The sequence below is a fragment of the Lithobates pipiens genome, unplaced genomic scaffold, assembly GCF_037356315.1.
Source record: "Lithobates pipiens isolate NorthernLeopardFrog02 unplaced genomic scaffold, aLitPip1_a1.2 Scaffold_18, whole genome shotgun sequence".
NCBI lineage: Eukaryota > Metazoa > Chordata > Amphibia > Anura > Ranidae > Lithobates > Lithobates pipiens.
Genome location: NW_027507758.1, coordinates 291,945,795 through 291,969,242, shown reverse-complemented (window position 1 = coordinate 291,969,242; position 23,448 = coordinate 291,945,795). Strand labels below are relative to the sequence as shown.

Below are 23,448 nucleotides of genomic sequence, written 5' to 3'. Positions count from 1 at the left end.
TCCATTTATTAAAAGTCAGCAGCTGTAGTATTTATAGCTGCTGGCTTTTAATATTTTTTTTTTGGTGGAATCCCTCTTTAATGCAGCCTGATCATTGACCAATAATGCAGCCTCACCAGTCTTCATCAATGCAGCCTCACCAGTCCAAATCAATGAAGCCTGAGAAGTGCCCATCAATGCATCCTCGCCAGTCCACATCAATGCAGCCTGATCAGTGACCAATAATTCAGCCTCACCAGTCCTCATCATTGCTGCCTCACCAGTCCACATATATGCAGCCTGACAAGTGCCCATCAATGCAGCCTCAAGCTGTACACTCTCTACTTTACATTGTAGCAAAGTGTTATTTCTTCAGTGTTGTCACATGAAAAGATATAATAAAATATTTACAAAAATGTAAGGGGTGTACTTTGTACATGGCAATATACAGTGAGCGGAAAAAAGTATTTGATCCCCTGCTCATTTTGGCCGTTTACCCACAGACAAAGTAATTATCAGTCTTTAATTTAATGGTAGCTTTTTTTTTTTCTAACAGTGAGAGACAGAATAACAACAAAAATATCTAAAAAAAAATGCATTTCAAAAAAGTTATAAATTGATTTGCATTTTAACAAGTGAAATAAGTATTTGATCCCCTATTAATCAGCAAACTTTCTGGCTCCCAGGTGTCTTCTATTCAGGAAACAAGCTGAGATTAGCAGCACTTTCTTAAAGGGAGTGCTCCTAATCAAAGCTTGATACCTGTATAAAAGACACCTGTCCACAGAAGCAATCAATCATATTCCAATCTTTCCATCATGGCCAAGACCAAAGAGCTGTCCAAGAATGTCAGAGACAAGACTGTAGACCAGGGGTTCTAAAACTTTTTAAACAGGGGGCCAGTTCACTGTCCCTCAGATTGTTGGGGGGCCAGACTATAGTTTGAAAAAAAACTATGAACGAAATCCTATGTACACTGCACATATCTAATTTGTAGTGCATAAAAGCAGTAAGAAATACAATATTTAAAAGGAAGAACAATGTTAATCAACAAACAGTCCACATCAATGCAGCATGGTCAGTGACCAACAATGCATCATCAACAGTCCACATCATGGCAGCCTGATCAGTGACCAATAATGCAGCCTCACCAGTCCACATCAATGCAGTCTGAGCAGTGACCAAAAAATAATGCAGCCTCACCAGTCCTCATCAATGCAGGCTGACAAGTGCTCATCAATGCAGCCTGACAAGTGCTCATCAAGGCAGCTTGACAAGCGCTCACCAATGCAGCCTCACTAGTCCACATCAATGCAGCCGGACAAGTGTTCATCAATGCAGCCTCACCAATCCACATCAATGCAGCCTGACAAGTGCTCATCAATGCAGCCTCACCAGTCCACATCAATGCAGACTGATCAGTGACCAATAATGCAGCCTCACCAGTCCACATCAATGCAGCCTGATTAGTGACCAATAATGCAGCCTCACCAGTTAACATCAATGCAGCCTGATCAGTGACCAACAATGCAGCCTCAACAGCCCACATCAATGCAGCCTTATCAGTGACCAATAATGCAGCCTCACCAGTCCATATTAATGCAGCCTAAACAGTGACCAATAATGCAGCAGAGGGGTGATTGGATCCTGGGTATTTAAGCAGCTCAGGCCAGAAGACGGCAGCGAGCCATGCAGCCGGCGGCCGTGATTATGCCGGGGGTGGATCAGCAACTGAGAGATGATAGAGATTGAGGGACTGAAGCAGGGGATGGATGGATGGAGGAAGGCAGGCTTAGAAGGGAGACTCACCACGATCAGAAGCATGGATGGTGCAGAAGGATGATCGAGGCTCCTGTTATTGTCCGCATCGGCTCACATCTGGACACACCCCCACCACGGGCCAGGTAAATGGTCTCAAGCAGCTTGGTGAAAGGGTGACAACAGTTGGTGCGATTATTCGCAAATGGAAGAAACGCAAAATAACTTTCAATATCCCTCAGTCTGGGGCTCCATGCAAGATTTCACCTCATGGAGTTACAATGATCATGAGAATGGTGAGAAATCAACCCAGAACTACATGGAAGAATCTTGTCAATAATCTCAAGGCAGCTGGGACCATAGTCACCAAGAAAACAATTGGTAACATACTACGCCATGAAGGACCAAAATCCTGCAGCGCCCGCAAGGTCATACTCCTTAAAAAGCACATGTACAGGCCCGTCTGAAGTTTGCTAATAAACATCTGTATGATTCAGAGGAGAACTGGATGAAAGTATTGTGGTCAGATGAGACCAAAATCAAGCTCTTTGGCATCAACTCAACTTGCTGTGTTTGAAGATGGAGGAATGCTGCTTATGACCCCTAGAACACCATCCTCACAGTCAAACATGGAGGTGGAAACATTATGCTTTGGGGGGTGTTTTTCGCTAAGGGGACAGGACAACTTCACCGCATCAAAGGGACGATGGACGGGGCCATGGGCCATCAAATCTTGGGTGAGAACCTCCTTCCCTCAGCCAGGGCATTGAGAATGGGTCATGGATGGGTATTCCAGCATGACAATGACCCAAAACACGTGGCCAAGGCAACAAAGGAGTGGTTCAAGAAGAAGCACATTAAGGTCCTGGAGTTACCTAGCCAGGTCGAGTTAACAAAGGTTCGAGTTACCAAATGTCAGCCTCAAAACCTTAATGACTTAGAGAGGATCTGCAAAGAGAAGTGGGACAAAATTCCTCCTGAGACGTGTGCAAACCTGGTGACCAGCTACAATAAACGTCTGACCTCTGTGATTGCCAACAAGGGTTTTGCCACCAAGTACTAAGTCACGTTTTGCAAAGGGGTCAAATACTTATTTCACTCATTAAAATGTAAATCAATTTATAACTTTTTTCAAATGTGTTTTTCGGGACTTTGTTGTTATTCTATCTCTCATTGTTAAATAGACCTATCATTAAAGTGGTTCTGCACCTTTAAAAAAAATATTAAAAGCCAGCAGCTACAAATATTGCAGCTGCTGACTTTTAATAAATTTACACTTATCTGTCCCAGGGTCCAGCGATGTCGGCGGCAGATGACGAGCAATCGCTCGTCTCTCTGCTGCCCCCGCCGCAATCCTCTGTCAGGGAATCGGGAAGTGAAGCACTGCAGCTTCACTGCCTGGTTCCCTACTTTGTCCATCGGAATATCCGACCGTGTGTACAAGGGCTTATACAAGCTGTACACTCACTAATTTACATTGTAGCAAAGTGTCATTTCTTCAGTGTTGTCACATGAAAAGATATAGCAAAATATTTACAAAAATGTGAGGGGTGTACTCACATTGTGCGATAATGTATAACAACATATCTCAAAATGTTGCGAAATCCAGTCGGAATGCTGTAGGGAAAACCATCAGAGCTTTTTCCAACCAAAATTCTGATCGTGTGTACGCGGCATTACAATTCATTTTAATCACACTTGCTAAATCAATAGTGTCTGACCAGTAATCCAACCTACATGGAAGCACTTTCTAGTTAGGACAAACCAAGGGGAATCTGTACATGTCTGTATGTCATAGTTTTATACATGTCTATATCTAAAAATATCTATCTCATACAATTGAGAAAGTTGAGCTTTCTGAAACTAAACACATAGGGATTCATTTACTAAAACTGGAGAGTGCAAACCCCAATCATCTTCCTGTTTTTTTTGTCAAAGCTTAATTGAACAAGCTGAAGTTAGAAACTAGAAGCTGATTGGTGACCAGGCACAGCTTTTGCACTCTACAGTTTTAGTAAATCAATTGGAGCAACATTCTGTAAATGCCCACATCATTCATTCACAGGAATCTCTGAATGAATAAACGACAAGTCCTATCCACCATAAAGCAGAGACGGACTTGTCGTATCCATAAACTGCGAGGCCCATAGTTCATTCACATTGCCTACAGCTTAGGAACTGTCTGCCAGTAAAGAAGTATGGGCAGAGAGCTCTAAGCAGTGTGTGCAAGAGTCTGACATTGGATAACAGTGGATTACAAGTGCAGGCTCCTATCAAAATGTCACCAGGGTAATTTCATCAACTAAAACGTTTTCATCAAAATTTTTATCAGCAGCATTTTTATAGTGCCGTAAATTAAACGAAAAGTACAGCACATTTTCGTCCACTGACAAAAACTATGACGAAAATCAATTCCGTTTTCATTAACGAATGAAAACAAAACGAAAATGTGAAGGAGAGACGTTTAACCATGTGAACTTCCGGTTACTCTCACAACACATGAGTGTCTGCTTTCCGTTCATGAGCCTGAGCTACGAGCGTCTGGACAGCACATTGCCCTGGATCTGTTCTCCCTCCCTGTGCCCGCCCTTCCCTCTGTGCAGCCCGTCCATGCACTGTGTATGTGAAGAGGATAGGTGGGTGGGAAAGTTTCAAACAAGCAGCCAAAATATGAAGCCACTCTGCCCGCCCCTGCTTACCTTTTGTCCAATCACAGAAGACTTTCTAAATGAACCCATTCACAAAAAAAACAAGGTCTTCTGTGAATAGACATCGGGGAGGGGGGAGTCGGGGCAGCAGACAGTCACACCGCAGGTGCATCTGTCAGTAGAACTGTAAATTGAAAATATATAAAATAAACTCATGAGGTAGCATACACCTCATTGGACCTAAAGTCTAAGTTCACCTTTTCCAGAAAATAGCCTATGCAGTCAGTTAACACCAGTAAATATTAAAAAACCATACAGCTTTTTAAGGCCTTCATTCATTTTAGTAGAAAGAGATACCTGAACAGGTCCAAAATATATGGAACACGGTATCTATGTGTGCATTACATCTCCAACACAGTTTGCTCACTGAATAGAGAAAATGGAAAATTTTAGGAGTACCAATGCACAGGAATCTTGCATATTCCTTATATGTTGTACAAATAGCATGCTATCTGCTTGGGTCCCTTTCAATTTCTCTTTGAGCTCTGCTCCTAAATGCTCATTAACTCTCAATCGTTCAATACTTTCCAGTTATCACAAGAAATTCACAAGTTTATAGCGCTGCTTGTAAAAATCGTACTATGAAAGGACAATGCAAGTGTCTACTTAAAGTAGAACTATAGGCAAAACTTTTTTTTTTTCATTTTGGATAGAGGAAGGGAGCTTTATATCCCTTGTAAGGTTTATTTTTGCCATCTTTGTCCCATTGTGGAGCTATCCTTTCACTTCCTCTCCCATAGTCAAAAAGGAAGTGAGTATAAATTCCTACAAACATAGGGAATTCCTTGGGGATCCCCAGGTCACCAGAACTAAGTGTCCCTATTGGAAGATTTCCCCTCTATTACTTTTCTTATTTGTGATTTTCTTTTACTTTCACTTGCAATGATAATGGTAAACAGGACAAACAGAGAGAGTTAATCTTTCTAACAGAGGCACAGACAGCAATAACAACTGACAGAGGTTCTAATCCCTCTCCACTCTATCCAAAACAAAAAAAAAAAAGGTTTTGCCTTTAGTTATACTTTAATTAAAATAAAAAAGTAAGAAGAAAAAGTGTTAATGTAAGAAAAGCAATATTGTTTTTTGTAACAAGCAAATCAACATTAGTCATTTCACAATTTTTTTGCTTTACTGTAAAATCCAGTGGCAGCCGAGAACACAGCTTCATGATAATGCTTGACTAAAAAGCATGGGTCTCCATGGGAACAAAAGCAGCTACACAGATTTCTCATGTATAATTTACCATTGTCAAAATATTAGACTGCAAAATCCCTGCAGAAATGTTTTTTTCTAATTTACTGTAAACCTTGAAAGGAAGATCTTCTATAGTGGATGGGAGCACAGAACTTTGTATTGAGAGGAATTTTGACTTACCTGTAAATTCCATATCTTGGAGTAGAGTACAGGACACAAAGTATTCACAGATGTTGGGTTATAAGATCATATCTTCATGTGATTGGACACTGGCAAAGCTTTTGAGGACAGGCTCCCTGGGTGTCACTCCCATAGGCCTACCTTTCTCTGTGAATCCTCAGTTTGGTAGCAAGCAATGAAAAGGAATCAAGCAATAGAAGGGAAGGTGATCTGTGTCCTGTACTGTACTCAAAGACATAGGCAGCTGCATGGCGGACACACACACACATACACACAGGGCCGATTCTGGGCAGATGCCTGGGGTGCATAGTGCCCAGGCGCCGCAACTGGCGAAAAGGAGGGGCGTCGAAGCTGTGCCAGTGACTTAATGTTACATTCAGCAGCAGCGGTGCCGCCCCGAGTCCCTAGACTATCTTATTGCACTGCCTGCTGCACTGGTTGCTAGATTCGCCTACCGCCTAGCATCTAGCAACTGTTGGCGTCACGTCATGAGGCGAGGCCCCAGCATTCAGAGAGGAGGAGGAAATTCTTCCTCCTTCACGCCTGGTCTTATTTTGGCTACACCCATCTCCATCTTCACCAGGCAGAGTGGCTCAGAGCCTGAGGGAATGAAGGGAGCACGCCTGAAGAGCTGAGTGTGAGCTGTCCACCTGCACCAGCACCTGCATGAGGTGAAGCAGCTTGTGTCCATGTTCTGGAGCTCATCTAACAGCATTAATTGTATAATTGCAGTCAAGGTGTTAAATTAATTATTTTGTGATAGAAATGCGGGAGATATCATTGCTAGCCTTCTAAAAATGCTCTTTATTTGGCTGTAATGCTGACACATGGGTCTGGATGCTTTCTAAGCCAGAGACTGTATGCACATCAGAAAAGTTTAACCACTTGCCAGCCAGCCGCCATCATTATACGGTGGCAGGACAGCTTGTTCCCGTGAATCGCCGTAGCTGTACGTTGGCCCGTTCTGACAGCAGAGGAGAGAGAGAGATCTGCTGTTCCAATGATTAGGAACAGCAATCTCTCCTCCTCCAGTCAGTCCCATCACCTCACAGTTAGAAACACCTCCCAGGGAACATATTTAAACCCCTTGATCACCCCCTAGTGTTAACCCTTTCCCTGCCAGTGACATTTACACAGTAATCAGTGCATTTTTAGAGCACTGATTGCTGTATAAATGGCAATGGTCCCAAAAAAGTGTCAAAAGTCCAATCAATCCGCTGCAATGTTGCAGTCCTGCTAAAAATCACAGCTCACCGCCATTACTAGTAAAAAAAATAATAATAAAAATGCCATAAATCTATCCCCTATTTTGTAGATGCTATAACTTTTGCGCAAACCACATGATATACGCTTACTGGAATTTTTTTTACCAAAAATATGTAGAAGAATACATATTGGCCTAAACTGATGAAGAAATTTGTTATTTTTTTGGGGGGGGGGGGGGGTATTTATTTTATAGTGAAAAGTAAAAAATATAAAATTGCCGATCTATTTTTGTTTATAGTGCAAAAAATGATCAAATACCACCAAAAGGAAGCTCTATTTTTGGAAAAAAAGGACGTCAATTTTGTTTGGGAGCCACGTCGCACGACTGTGCAATTGTCAGTTAAAGCGACGCAGTGCCGAATCGCAAAAAGTGGTCTGGTCTTTGACCAGCAAAATGGTCCGGTCTGTAAGTGGTTAAAGAGGAACTGCAGTCTGCTCACATAATTTGTTTGGGTACAAGGTCGTACGACCTCGCAATTGTCAGTTAAAACAACGCCGTGTGTATCACAAAAAATGGGCTGGTCATTAAGGGGGAAAATCTTCTGGTCTGTAAGGGGAGCAGCACTGAGGCATGGAAAAGATGTGTACTGATTGGCAAGGGTAACTATTTTAATTATACAGAAGTATTAGGGGGAGCTTTTTTTAAAAGGGGTCTGGACTTGGACTTTAAAGTGGAGGTCCACCCTAAAGTGAACCTTCCACTCATCGGAACCCTCCCCCCCTCCGGTGCCACAATCGGCACCTTTCAGGGGGGAGGGGGGTGCAGTTACCTGGATAATCCAGGTAACTGCACCCACTTCCGGGATAGCTCTCTGCGGAAAGGGGCGTAACGTACGCCCCTTTCCGCAAGTGCCCACCCCTTCCCGCAAGTGCCCCGCTGCCTGCTGGGAAACACACAGATCCCAGAGGCAGCGGGGAGCGTCCTTATTGCGCAGAGCGATTCGCGCATGCGCAGTAGGGAACCGGGACATGAAGCCGAAAGGCTCCATTTCCTGATTCCCATACCCAAGATGGCGGCGGCAGGACCCGACAGGCGACCTAGAGATCGGCTTCGGGTGCCGACATCGCGGGCGCGCTGGACAGGTAAGTGTCACTATTTTAAAAGTCAGCAGCTGCAGTATTTGTAGCTGCTGGCTTTTTAAAAAAAAAAAAACGCGGAGTCCCGGTGGACTCCCGCTTTAAATGATATTTAAGAAACCAAAGAGGTTTTCTTTTATTTATTATTGGCACTTATATAACGCCAACTGTTAAGGCAGTACTTTACATATACTGCATATTGTACATTCACATCAGTCTTTACCCTCAAGGAGCTTACAATCTAAGGTTCTTACATTCACACATACCATACCAAGGCCAATTTAGACAGGCGCTAACTAACCTACTACTTTTCATCTAATTTGATTGCTTATTCGAAGTCCAGTAAAGACGTCATGAATGCACAGCTTTCTAAAAACCTTTAAAAAACTGCCATCACTGGCAAAGAACCAAAAGATCATAGATTACTAGGGCCTGAGCAACTGACATGAAAAAACGTATTTTGCTTCAACAGTTATGGGTTTGGATACCCAAAAATGTAAAAACCTGTTCTTTGCAAGGTGGTATTGTTTCTGCTATGTGATAACTTCAGCTGAAACCCCCACATGTGTAATACTGTTGAAACTTGTTGTGGGGCTAAACCACTATAGCAATGTACCAAATTATCAGGCAAGAATGCATTCTGTAGACAGACTAAGGTCAGGGCAGAAGATGTTCAAGCAGAGTCATAACACAGATAAAAGTTAGTAACAGGAAGAATTCAAGTACGGTAGCTATGTTACAAAGGAAGAAGGACTTTGTAAGTGGAATGAAGGGTATGAAAGTCAGGCAGACTGTCCTGGGGTGAATACTATCCACCCAATGTAACAACAATTCCTGAAAAGCAGAGGCTTTATATATCCATAGAGATTACTCAAACTAGATGAGTAGGGACATGGAATGGGAGACATATGCAGTCTACCAGCCTGCAGGAAAAGAAGGTAAAGCCCCATACACACATTCGATTTTTTGCATATTTTTGTCTTCAGATTGATCAAAACCATATAATATGAGGTCAAACCTTTCAATTTGTATGCAATCAGGCAGGCCCTTACACTACATGGTTTTGGTAAATCTGAAGACAAAAATCTGCAGAAAATCTAATAGTGTGTATGGGGTCTAATATACAGGCTGTGTCCACCTCGCAGTGGAGTCTAACAAGGAAGACAAAAAATCTTATTTGCAGCCAAATTCCAAACAGAAAAGGCTAACATAAGAATAAGAAATTTTTAGAGATCTGATAAGAAATTAACGGCCCTACAGAAATATAACATTACACAATGTGTGTACATGTAATTTAAACAACTTGGGAGCTATGTTTTGGAGAGCAGACATGAAATTGGGTTCCCGTGGGAATATTTACCAAGTAACTTGTTGCTTTCCTTAGTCCATTCTTCATTGTTTTACCTTACAGACAGATGACTACATGCTGATAGCATACCACATAAGGCCTAAAATAAGCTTTTTATATTCTTCGCGCACACAATGAAAAAAAAAAACTTCTGAAAATCAGAATATTCAAAAAAATTACATTAAAAACAATAACTAGTGCAAAATTGAAAACAAGACAATAAGGAATGAACTGACATCACATTTGCACTCTATTTTCTATACAAGAATAATTGGCAAAGTTTGTTATTGAAAGAATAAACAGCAAGTGTTATTTTTAAAAGGGCATGCTGAATATTTTTTTTTATCTTTGCTAGATAACTGTAATAACTGTTGTATACCAGGGCTAGACTAATCCCCGGAGCCAGTTGGCGCCTCACTTTGTTTGGGTCTTTTTTGTTTTTCAATAGAACCATATGTTCTCTGGCTTCTCAATAGTGCCTGCTAGCTCTTACACTGGACAGACTAATTCCTGAATTATGCATTCATTTGTCCACCCAGTTTTACACCAAAGTGATGAAGGCAATTTAGATGTAACGTATTAAGTTAATCGTTTAAATCAAACAATCATTCACATACCGTGCCTTGAAAAAGTATTCCTACCCCTTGAAATTTTCCAAATTTTGTCATGTTACAACCAAAAACATGTATTTTATTAGGAATTTTATGTGATAGACCAAAACAAAGTGGCACATAATTGTGAAGTGGAAATAAAATTATAAATGGCTTTCAAAGTGTTTTACAAATAAATGAAAATAGTGGCGTGCATTTGTATTCAGCCCCCTTTACTTTGATACCCCTAACCAAAATCTAGTGGAACCAATTGCCTTCAGAAGTTACCTAATTAGTAAATAGAGTCCACCTGTGTGTAATTTAATCTCACTATAAATACAGCTGTTCTGTGAAGCCTTCAGAGGTCTGTTAGAGAACATTAGTGAGCACACCAGACAGGTCAGGGATAACGTTGTGGAGAAGTTTAAAGCAGGGTTAGGTTTTAAAACAATATCCCAAGCTTTGAACATCTCACGGAGCATTGTTCAAGCCATCATTGGAAAATGGAAAGAGTATGGCACAACTGAAAACATACCAAGACATGGCCGTCAACCTAAACTGGCAGGCAAGGCAAGGAGAGCATTAATCAGAGAAGCAGCCAAAAGGCCCATGGTAACTCTGGAGGAACTGCAGATATTCACTGCTCAGGTGGGAGAATCTGTCCACAGGACAACTAATAGTCGTGCACTCCACAAATCTGGCCTTTATGGAAGAGTGGCAAGAAGAAATTCATTGTTGAAAGAAAGCCATAAGAAGTTCCGTCTGCAGTTTGTGAGAACCCACGTGGGGGACACACCATCCCCACCGTGAAACATGGTGGTGGCAGCATCATGTTGTGGGGATGCTTTTCTTCTGGAGGCACAGGGAAGCTGGCCAGAGTTGATGGGAAGATGGATGGAGCCAAGTACAGGGCGATCTTAGAAGAAAACCTGTTAGAGTCTGCAAAAGATTTGAGACTGGGGCGTAGGTTCACCTTCCAGCAGGACAACAACCCTAAACATACAGCCAGGGCTACAATGGATCAAAGCATATTCATTTTTTAGAATGGCTCAGTCAAAGTCCAGACCTAAATTCAATTGAGAACCCATGGCAAGACCTGAAAATTGCTGTTCACAGACGCTCTCCATCCAATCTAACAGTTTGAGCTATTTTACAAAGAAGAATGGGCAAAAATGTCACTCTCTAGATGTGCAAATCTGGTAGAGACATCCCCAAAAAGGCTTGCAGCTGTAATTTCAGAGAAAGGTGGTTCTACAAAGTATTGACTCAGGAGGGCCGAATACAAATGAACGCCCCACTTTTCCGATATTTATTTGTAAATCAATTTGAAATCCATTTATCATTTTTCTTCCACTTCACAATTATGTGCCACTTTGTGTTGGTCTATCACATAAAATCCAAATTTTTATTAAATCCATGCTAATGGATCTTATAAAATCCCGACTGAGGATGAATACCTGGAGCTCAGGCAGCAGATTAGGGTGGAGCTCTGGATTAGAGCCCTCCAGCTCACTGGTATAAAGCAGGGCAAGTGCTTTCCAACCCAAGAGAAACGGGCCAGTGACCAACGGGCATTGCGGATGGCATTCCTGGGAGAGCGGCCCCAGGAGCAATGGGTGACTGATTTGGACAGGCTGGTCCAGCAGGCGATAGAGCTGGACAATCATTATCGGGCTCTGCAATGGCACGCAGGGCAGGGATATTTAGGGGAGACAACAGAATGCTCTCCAGAGGGATATGATTTTGGAGGTCCTGGATTGCTGTGGGAGAGCCTTACAGATCGTTTTGTGTTTTGCGGTGAAGGGGAACCTACCCTTGAGGACCTGCAAGAATATAGAGAGGCTAGGCTCGGTCTTGCAGGGGTCTCAGAGCTTAAACCTGATCTGGACCATTTGTTAAGTAAGGAACAGCATCTGGAAAGGGCATACAGGAAATTGCTAGAACACGTTCAGCAGCATGCCAGAGAATCGGCAGTGGAAACTCCGGAGATTGTCATCCCCAAACCTGAAGTGCTGACAACAGGGCAGAGTTCTGCTTACTTCTGCCCAGTACCAACAGTGGCTTCGGCCTTCTTGAGAGAAGAGGTAGTCGGCCTTTCTCCCACAACACTGACAGGGACATGTGATTTTCTGCCAGCAGCATATATGGAGTTACAACAAACTTCTCCAGCTGAAGATCTGGTAACTGAACAGAGGGTCCAAGACCTTTGTCCCACACTTTTAGCAATTCCAGAGACTGGGGATTTAATAGACATTTCTGTAGAGGAGGAACCACCTAGCAAACCCCCAGCAGAAGTGCTGGCAACCGGACAGAGGGTCCAAGACCTCTGACCCACACCTGCATCAATTCTGGAGGCCCAGGGTGAGGAGGTGGCAGTCTATCACGAGCTGCAGATCAGGATCCAAGGAGAGAAAGCAGTCGTCACCTCACAACTGCAGCTTGATCTGGTGTCAGTGGATGGGCCTGTGGTCTCCACTAACAGAACACCAGCAGAAGTGCTAGCAACCGGGCAGAGTGCTACCAACCTCTGCCCAGCACCGGCAACAACTGCGGAGTTCTAGGGAGCTGGGGCAGTCAGCCTCTCTCCCCAATAGTTAGCTGGAGCAGATGATGTAGGGAAGCTCCTACGCCCAGCTGAACTACTGGCAACAGAACAGAGCACTGCTGGAAAAAAAAAAGGTTTTCCAAAGTAATTCTTCAACGAGGAACAGCCGGTTTTATCAAAAAATATACATAATTCTTTATTAAAAAAAGCTAAAAAAAAAAAAAAAGCACAAACCTCAATAACCTCAATAGCACAAACCTCCACCACATATAGTAAAAATAGACCATCCACATAGATGGTCACAACCAGCAGACACTCCTCACTCACAAATATCATAAATAACTAATCCTCATAAAGAAGTCCCAGTGAGGACATGGATGGATGTGGTCTCAGAGCAATTTGCTCAGTATACCAAGATACCAATCACTGGACGTTTATCCTTCCCTAAACTGGGTTAGCTAGATGATGTTTGGAAGCAGTTCAAAGCGTTAACTCCGGTAGAGCAAATTGAAAAAAAAGATGCACTGATAGCAGAGTAAATGATGAAATTAGAGAACGGATTTTTATGCCGCGTACACACAACCGGGTTTTCCAGCAGACTAGGTCCGGCGGTCTGCCCAACGGACTTTCAGCGGAGTTCCAACGGACTTTCCGAATGAACGGACTTAGCCACACACAATCACACCAAAGTACGATGGATTCGACCATGATGACGTACGACCGGACTAGAATAAGGAAGTTCATAGCCAGTAGCCAATAACTGCCCTAGTGTCGGTTTTTGTTTTGTCGGGCTAGCATACAGACGAGCGGATTTCTCGATAGGAACTGGGTCCGGCGGAGCTTCGGTGGAAACATTTGAAACATGTTCTATTTCTAAAGTCTGTCTGATTTTTGGACAGCAAAGGTCCAATGAAGCCTACACACGATTGAATTGTCCAGCTGATTCGTTCCATCGGACCTTTGCTGTCGAAAAGTCCGGTCGTGTGTACACGGCATTATAGGTATAAATCGAGCATGGATGAACACAGAAGAAGAGCTCAGGGTTCCCCCCATGGGACAAGATATACAATAGATGTCCAGTTTGTAAGTTAAAGATGGGGACAGGCTAATGGATCTCTCACCTGGGGCAGGTGAGTGTGTGTATGTGTATACACTTCCCAGCCAGGAAAAATTAATCAACACAGCTCACCGCTCTCCCAACGTCCACCTCATCCACAGCATCAAGGCAGTCAAACCACCTGCTTCCAGGGAGGATGGGAACCACAGAGGATAGGGTGAAGAATTCTGTCCATTTTTCCACATGTCTCATATGCGTCCAGAACCGTTAGTGTTCAGCGTCGTGGTACCTGCATGTAGCTACAGTACTCCTGCCTCTATTTCACAGCTCCCGGGGAATGCAGAGGGGGAATGTCCGCTAGTGAGTGATCTGTGCTCTCATTGCAGGGAGTGTGATGGCGTCATGCTGATGCGTTTCACTCGTAACTCAAGTTTCTTCAGAGCATGCGCAAACATCCGATTGGTATCCTTAAATAGCCAGTGCGAGGTACAACAGATGGTGTCTCCACTGGGTTCAGAGGTCCACTTCCGGTTACTCCGCCAGTCACACAGTAAAAACAGTAAAAATAGCTGACCTTTGGGTGCAGCAGAGCTCCAAGCAGATCATGAAGTATGAATAAAAATTAAAAATAGTAATGAGAAGGAGTAGGTGACGGAAATAATAATAAAAGTGATAAAAATAAATAATAAAGAATTGGAAAAAACAAGGAAGACGTGGGAATTCAGCACCAAACCATAGTAATGCCTTAGTTAGGCATAGATTAAGATCACTCCTAAGATTTAATGTCAGAATGGAGAGTGCCTTTAGATAAGAGAGATGGGGAGGGAAAGAAGCAGCAGCCAGGTATGAGTCCTCGACAATGGTTAACCACATTAAGTATATATTTTATTTTTAACTGAGATATTTTCCTCATTTAAACTCATATGGGTCTAAGTTGGAAAAAGGGGGGGGGGGGTTGGTGGTACCAGGCACATGGAAGATCCTAGGGCTCAAGAAACACAGACAAATTGCATTCATTATTGAGCTCATGGGGCTGCATACTATTTAGATTGAAGATCCCCATTTTTTCTTTCGATAAAGAATTCTGTCAAAGTCACCTCTCCTTGGGAGTGAGTTTAGTTTGTAAATGCCTTGAAAGGAAAGTCCCCTAGGATCACTGTTATGGATATTAATGAATTGGAGGGCGAGGACGTTCATCGTCTTTCTTAAGAATGCTCTCAATGTGTTCTCCCACCCCGACCCTCAACTGGCCACATATATCTTACCACATGGACACGTCAGCATGTATACAACGCGTGTGGTAGAACAGTTGATGAAGTTATTGATTTTAAAATTCTTCTTGCCAGGGCTGACAAACGCATCCCCTTTGTCCACATATTTGCAGACAGTACATCTACCACAGGGGTACATTCCCTTGGTGGGAGATCAGTCAGCCAGTTGTTTTTTATTGATCTTTGAGATTACAAGTGATTAATACTGTCCCTAAGATTTAGAGAGCTCCTAGCTGTCATTAGGGGACGATCACCAACAATCTCACCCAATAAAGGGGATTCTGACAAGATATGCCAATGATGGCTAAGGACACTTTTAACCTGATCCCATTGTGCCCATATTTAGTTATTATTCTAATTGTGGCTTGTTGTTGAGTTTTATATCTTGTACTTTTGGTTTTATCAAGTAAATCTCTTCTGTCCGCCTGTATGGCTCTTTTTTTGGACCTTCTGATGCACGTGTGCGAATATCCCCTTTCTTTGAACCTGCCATACAGGTCCCTTGCTTCAATCCTAATGTCATCTTCCTGTGAACAGTTTCTTTTCTTTTAATTCTAAGGAATTGTCCGACAGCAATTGGCCAACAGAAAACAGTTATCATCAGACACTGAAAGTGACGACGGCGACGATTCACGGTGATGTGCAAACTTGGTGCTCTATTGTCTGCGGTACTGATCAGGCAACGCGCCCAAGATTCCCTTTTACTGGAGCATCCGGTATGAAAGTAGACATTGAAGTAGACATTGAACACGACAACCGCTTGGCATACTTCACCACTCCATTCTTTGGCATGGTCATGTCAGAGTACAGATTTTCCCTGATCATTACATTTTGTACACTTTGAAAACAACAGAAGAATTTGATGAAACTACTCATCCTGCGCCAAAACTAAAGAAATTTGGGGAGTATCTCAAATGATTCTAAATAATTTACAACTGAGCTATATGCCAGAAAGAGATATCAGCATAGATAAATGCCTAATGTTCTACAAGGGAAGGCTCAGCTGGGTACAATACATTGCATCAAAGAGAGCATGATTTGACATAAAATCCTGCATGCTATGCGACTACATTTGGAATTTAGTCAAATACACTGGAAAAGGAACACAATTCAATCCAAAATACAACCATGGAATGGCAACATCTTTGCTAAACATTGCTAAATCAGGGCTATTACGTAACAGTCAACAACTTTTATATGTCTCCTGAACTTTAGGAGTTTCTTCTGCAAAACAAAACAGATGCCTATGGAACCGTTAGGGCTAACTGGCATGACATGCCACCAATGTTTGGGAATACGAAGCTGAAGACTGGAGACAAGAAAGATGTGTGCCTAATGAGTACAGTTCATAATACCTCCACTGTTATGGTATGCACGAAAGGAAGGAAAGAAATCATGAAGCCACAAGTAGTGATGGACTACAATGACACCATGGGAAATGTCGACAGAGCCGTCAAAGCAATGACATTCTACCCAGCAATCAGGAAACAGCAAAAGAAGTACTACAAGAAGATATTCAGGCATCTTCTTGAGCAATGGGAACAACTTTTTGATATTCATTAAAAATTAAATAATCAATTACAGGTCTCTCATTGCCCTTCTTGGGGGAACTTTTTCTTTCCCTCTGTTTTGATTTTTATCTTCTTGAGCAATGCTTGTGGAATGACTACATTCTGCAAAAAATAAGAGTGACAAGCCTTTGATTCATTTTGACTTAATTTGTAAAGTTGCCGAATGTATCTTTGTGAACCATCAAACACCATCAATGGCTGTGAATAGAGCTGAATGTTGTGCTGTTGGCGTTGGCAACCCGGAACACCTGACTGGTCCTCATTTCATGGACTACATTCCCACCAACCGAAAAAAAGTCAGCACCTACAAGGATGTGCATGGTTTGTTGTTCAAAGAGAGATGACAGTGGAAAGAAAATCAGAAAGGAAACCAGGTTCCATTGTCCTGATTGTGACGTTGGACTTTGTGTAGTCCCATGTTTCAAAAAATTTCATACCGGGGATGTTTACTAAACCAATATGCACTGTCTAGCATTAAAGTGACTAGTAATATTGCACCCTTGTTTGGACAAATTTCAGTCTTTTTGGTTTGATTACATTATTGAATGAAATTTATTATTATTATATTTTTTTTTTTATAATTATTTATTATATTATAATTTACGATTTCATGTTTCAAACTTTATCATACCCGGGGGATGTCTACTAAACTCTTATTTGGACAGATTTAAGTGAGTTATTCCTAAGAATTACAGGCATATAATATAAAACAACAAATTCCCATGCAAAACAATGTACCTCTTTCATATTCAAAAAAACCTACACAATAAGACCGCCAGGGAGGTTAACTAAGATTTGCCACAAGGGTGTAACAATTTTGGAAAGTGCATGTATAATTAAAAAGGTATTAATTAAAAAAAGCCTGATTGGACATTAAACAGAGCAATTCTGATAATCTCCTCAAATGGTTGTGTACTTTTTCTTTTTTTTTTTTTTTTAGAATGCATAATAAGTTATATTTCACATGTTTAAATATATGTTGGTAAGTAGATTATAGCATAGGAAACTGGTTGGCAACAGTGATTAAAAAAACAAAGGTAATACAAATGCAAACCTCTGTTTTCTTTCATATGACAGTTTGGGGTTAGAATACCTATTTCTGTATGAACATAAATCTTTGTAATCCCATTGCTACAAGCTAATAATACACTGTGCATCTTTCTCAATGTTCTATCTCATCACAACAATGTTTCCAGTACATGTGAGTTAGAAAGAGAACTATAGGTGGATAATAATAATGCACAGCTGTTCTTCTTTAGTAGCACATTAAATATTATATAATGTTTGGGGATTGAATTAGAAAACTGTAAAAAAAAAAAAAAATATATATATATATATATATATATATATATATATATATATATATATATACATATATACATACACACATACACACACAGTTGTGCTCATAAGTTTACATACCCTGGCAGGATTTATGATTTCTTGGCCATTTTCCAGAGAATATGAATGATAACACAAAAACTTCTTTCACTCATGGTTAGTGTTTTGGCTCAAGTCATTTATTATCAATCAACGGTGTTTACTCTTTTTAAATCATAATCACAACAGAAACTACCAAAATGACCCTGATCATAAGTTTATATACCGTGGTGATTTTGGCCTGATAACATGCATACAAGTTGACACAAAGGGGTTTTGAATTGCTTTTAACTGTAACCATCTTCATCTGTGGTCTGTTTGCTTGTAATTAGTGTGCGTGTATAAAAAGTCAATGAGTTTCTGGACTCCTGACAGACCCTTGCGTCTTTCATCCAGTGCTGCACTGATGTTTCTGGATTCTGAGTCATGGGGAAAGCAAATGCATTGTCAAAGGATCTGCGGGAAAAGGTAGTTGAACTGTATAAAACAGGAAAGGGATATAAAAAGGTATCCAAGGAATTGGGAAGGCCAATTAGCAGTGTTCGAACAAACTAATTAAGAAGTGGAAAATGAGGGGTTCTGTTGAATCCAAACCACGGTCAGGTAGACTAACTAAAATTTCAGCCACATCTGAAAACTTTTGATCAGGGTCATTTGGGTAGTTTCTGTTGTGATTATGGTTTTAAAAGAGTAAACACAGTTGATTGATAATAAATGGCTTCAGCCAAACACTAACCATGAGTGAAAGAAAAGTTTTTGTGTTAATCATATTCTATGAAAAATGGCCAATAAATCATAAATTCTGCCAGGGTATGTAAACTTATGAGCACAACTGTATACACACACACACACACACACACACACACACACAGTGAGGGAAAAAAAGTATTTGACCCCCTGCTTATTTTGTACCTTTGCCCATTGACAAAGAAATTACCAGCCTATAATTTTAATGGTAGGTTTATTTTAACAGTGAGAGACAGAATAACAACAAAAAATCCAGACAAAACACATTTCAAAAAAGTTATAAATTGATTTTCATTTTAATGAGTGAAATAAGTACAGTGCATATAAAAAGTCTATACACCCTTTTTAAAATGTCAGGTTTCTGTGATGTAAAAAAATGAGACAAAGATAAATAATTTCAGAACTTTTTCCACCTTTAATTTGACCTATAAACTGTACAACTTAATTGAAAAACAAACTGAAATCTTTTAAGAGAGGGACGTAAAAATAAAAAAAATAAACTAATGTGGTTGCATAAGTGTGCACACCCTAACACTGGGGATGTAGCTGTGTTTGGAATTAAGCAATCCAAACTCATATTAAATAGGAGTCAGTACACACCTACCATCATTTAAAGTGCCCCTGATTAACCCAAAATAAAGTTCAGCTGTTCTAGTAGGTCTTTCCTGACATTTTCTTATTCGCATCCTACAGATAAAGCCATGGTCCGCAGAGAGCTTCCAAAGCATCAGAGGGATCTCATTGTTAAAAGGTATAATTTGGGAGAAGGGTACAAAAGAATTTCCAAGGCATTAGATATACCATGGAACACAGTGAAGACAGGCATCATCAAGTGGAGAAAATACGGCACAGCAGCGACATTACCAAGAACTGGACGTCCCTCCAAAATTGATGAAAAGACAAGAAGAAAACTGGTCCAGAAGGCTGCCAAGAGGCCTACAGCAGGGGTTGCAGGCATATCTGGCAAGTACTGGCTGCGTGGTACATGTGACAACAATCTCCCGAATTCTTCATATGTCTGGGCTATGGGGTAGAGTGGCATGACAGAAGCATTTTCTTACGAAGAAAAACATCCAAACCCAGCTAAATTTTGCAAAATCACATCTGAAGTCAAAAGCATGTGGGAAAATGTGTTAAAGAGGAAGTAAACCCTGATGAGTTTACTTCCTCTTTCATTCCCTGCAAAGGCAAAGCATAATGGATTACTATGCATCGCATAGTAGTCCATTATGTGTCACTTACCTGACACAGGAGCCAGCGAAGTCACAGCTGTCCCCTGTAGTCCGGCGCATCCATCTTCTCGGTGGGTCTCAATGCTCCGCCGCTGTCATTCGGCGAAGCCGCGATGACGTCACTCCCGCGCATGCGCACGGGAGCCGCCATGCGCGGCATCTTTGTCATTGACGGTGCCACGCTCAGTGCGCCGTAGACATATCTCCTAAACCGTGTAGCTAACACAATCAAAAGGTGCTTCAACAAAGTATTAGTTGAATATTATTTTAGTTTTTCAATTTTATTTCCCTCCACCTAAAAGATTTCAGTTTGTTAATCAACTGAGTTGAGCAGTTTATATGTCACATTAAAGGTTAAAAAAGTTCTGAAATTATTTATCTTTGTCTCATTTTTTACATTGTGGAAACCTGACATTTTAACAGGGGTGTGTATACTTTTTATATCCACAGTATTTGACCCCTTCTCAAAAAATGACTTAGTACTTGGTGGCAAAACCCTTGTTGGCAATCACAGTGGTCAGACGTTTCTTGGAGTTGGTCGACAGATTTGCACACATCTCAGGAGGGATTTTGTCTCACTCCTCTTTGCAGATCCTCTTCAAGTCATTAAGGTTTTGAGGCTGATGTTTGGCAACTCAAACTTTCAGCTCCCTCCACATATTTTCTATGGGATTAAGGTCTGGAGACTGGCTAGGTCACTCCAGGACCTTAACGTGCTTCTTCTTGAGCCACTCTTTTGTTGCCTTGGCCGAGTGTTTTGAGTCAATGTCATGCTGGAATACCCATCCATGACCCATTTTCAATGTTCTGGCTGAGGGAAGGAGGTTCTCACCCAAGATTTGATGGTCCATGGCCCCGTCCATCGTCTATTTGATGTAGTGAAGTTGTCCTGTCCCCTTAGCAGAAAAACACCACCAAAGCATATAGTTTCCACCTCCATGTTTGACGGCAGAGATGGTGTTCTTGGGGTCATGTGCAGCATTCCTTCCCCAAACATGGCGAGTTGAGTTGATGCCAAAGAGCTTGATTTTGGTCTCATCTGACCACAACCCTTTCACCCAGTTCTACTCTGAATCAATCAGATGTTCATTAGTAAACTTCAAATGGGCCTGTACATGTGCTTTCTTGAGCAGGAGGACCTTGCGGGCGCTGCAGGATTTTAGTCCTTCATGGCTTAGTATGTTACCAATTGTTTTCTTGGTGACTATGGTCCCAGCTGCATTGAGCTCATTGACAAGATTCTCCCGTGTAGTTCTGGGCTGATTCCTCACTGTTCTCATGATCATTGAAACTCCATGTGATTAAATCTTGCATGGAGCCCTAGACCGAGGGAGATTGACAGTTATTTTGTGTTTCTTCCATTTGCAATTAATCTCAACTGTTGTCACCCTCTCACCAAGCTGTTTGACGATGGTCTTGTAGCCCATTCCATCCTTGTGTAGGCCTACAATCTTGTCTCTGACATCCTCGGACAGCTCTTTGGTCTTGGCCATGGTGAAGAGATTGGAATCTAATTGATTGATTGCTTCTGTGAACAGATGTATTTTTTACATGTAACAAGCTGAGATTAGGAGCACTCCCTTTAAAAGAGTGCTCCTAATCTCAGCCCATTACCTGTATAGAAGACACTTGGGGGCCAGAAATCTTGCTGATTGATAGGGAATCAAATATTTATTTCACTCATTAAAATGCAAATCAATTTATAACTTTTTTGAAATGTGTTTTTCTGGATATATTTGTTATTAGTCTCACACTGTTAAAATAAACCTACCATTAAAATTACAGACTGATCTCTTTGTCAGAGGCTGCCACTTGCATCATGCAATCCCTATGGTGGGTGCTCATCCTGGCTCGCCACCGTCACAGGAATATAGAGGAAATTGGCCAAAAACCACACTGTAGAGATGCTTTATCCTTTATTTCATGTATCGGATGAAGTCAGCACGAAAGAGAGAGTATGCTGTGACTGTTGTTAATGCCTTTCACACATATGCTAGTGCTTTTTTATACCTATGATGTTATTTAATAATCACTAGCATATGTGTGAAAAACATTAACAACAGTCACAGCATACTCTTTTATTTTCCTACATGGAATAAAGGATAAAGCACCTCTACAGTGTGGTGTGTGTGGCCAGTTTTATCTATACTACTTGCAATACCTCAGAGAAGGACAGCAGAGAAATCAGGGATTTATTTTTCTTTATTTAACATTTTAACCACTTAAGGACCAGGCTTCTTTTTCAGACTCAGTGTTTACATGTTTAAAACAGTTTTTTTTGCTAGAACCCCCAAACATTTTATATTGTTTTTTTTCTAACACCCTAGAGAATAAAATGGCGGTCATTGCAATACTTTTTTTTACACTGTATTTGCGCATCGGTCTTACAAGTGCACATTTTTTGGAAAAAATTCACTTTTTTGAATAAAAAATAAGACAACAGTAAAATTAGCCCAATTAATTTTTATATTGTGAAAGATAATGTTATGCCGAGTAAATTGATACCCAACATGTCATGCTTCAAAATTTTGCCCCCGCTCGTGGAATGGTGTCAAACTTTTAGCCTCAAAAATCTCCATAAGCGACATTTAAAAAATTCTACAGGTTTTTTGCGTTACAGAGGAGGTAGATTCTAGGAGGGCTAGAATTATTGCTCTCTCTCTCTCTACCGATCGCGGCGATCCCACACATGTGTGGTTTGACTACCATTTTCATATGCAGGCGCTACTCACGTATGCACTCACTTCTGCACGCAAGCTCGTCGTGACGGGGTGTTTTTAAAAACCTTTTTTTTTATTTTTTCTTATTTATTTTAATTGATTTTATTTATTTTTACACTGTTTTAAAAAAAAAAAATGGGTCACTTTTATTCCTATTACAAGGAATGTAAACATCCCTTGTAATAGAAAAAAAGCATGACAGGTCCTCTTAAATATGAGATCTGGGGTCAAAAAGTCCTCAGATCTCATATTTGGACTTAAATGCAATAAAAAAAAAAATGTCATTTGAAAAAATGACATTAAAAAAATATACCTTTAAGCCCTTGTACACATGGTAGGACATTCTGACAACCAAATCCGATGGATTTTGTCCGACGGATTTTGTCCGAAACTGTTGCATACATACGGTCGGGCAAAGTTGTCGGAAAATCTGATCGTTCAGAACATGGTGACGTTATTTCGTTACAATGGGACTACGTTCAGGCTAGTAGCCAGTAGCTTTGGTCTAGGAATTTGATCTGAGCATGTGTGGCACTTTGTCTGATCGGAATTCTCTACAAACGATCGGACAAAGTCCGATCGGATCATGTTGTCGGAAAATTTTATAGCCCTGCTCTAAAACTTTGTTGGTCGGATATTCCAACTGAAAAAGTCCGATGGAGCCCACACACGGTCGGATTATCCGACAACATGATCCGATCGGACATTTTCCCTCGGACTGTCCGACCGTGTGTACAAGGGCTAAGAGGTATGGGCAGAAGTGACGTTTTGACGTCGCTTCCGCCCTCCAATGGTATACCCAGCCATCGATAGGACCCGATCACC

At 41.3% G+C, this 23,448-nt stretch overlaps 1 protein-coding gene across 5 annotated transcripts in view; it reads right to left on the bottom strand.

The window, feature by feature from the left end:
- Positions 1-23,448, bottom strand: part of CDK19 (cyclin dependent kinase 19) — a 310,045-nt gene that overhangs the window by 126,132 nt on the left and 160,465 nt on the right. The window lies entirely within an intron of this gene.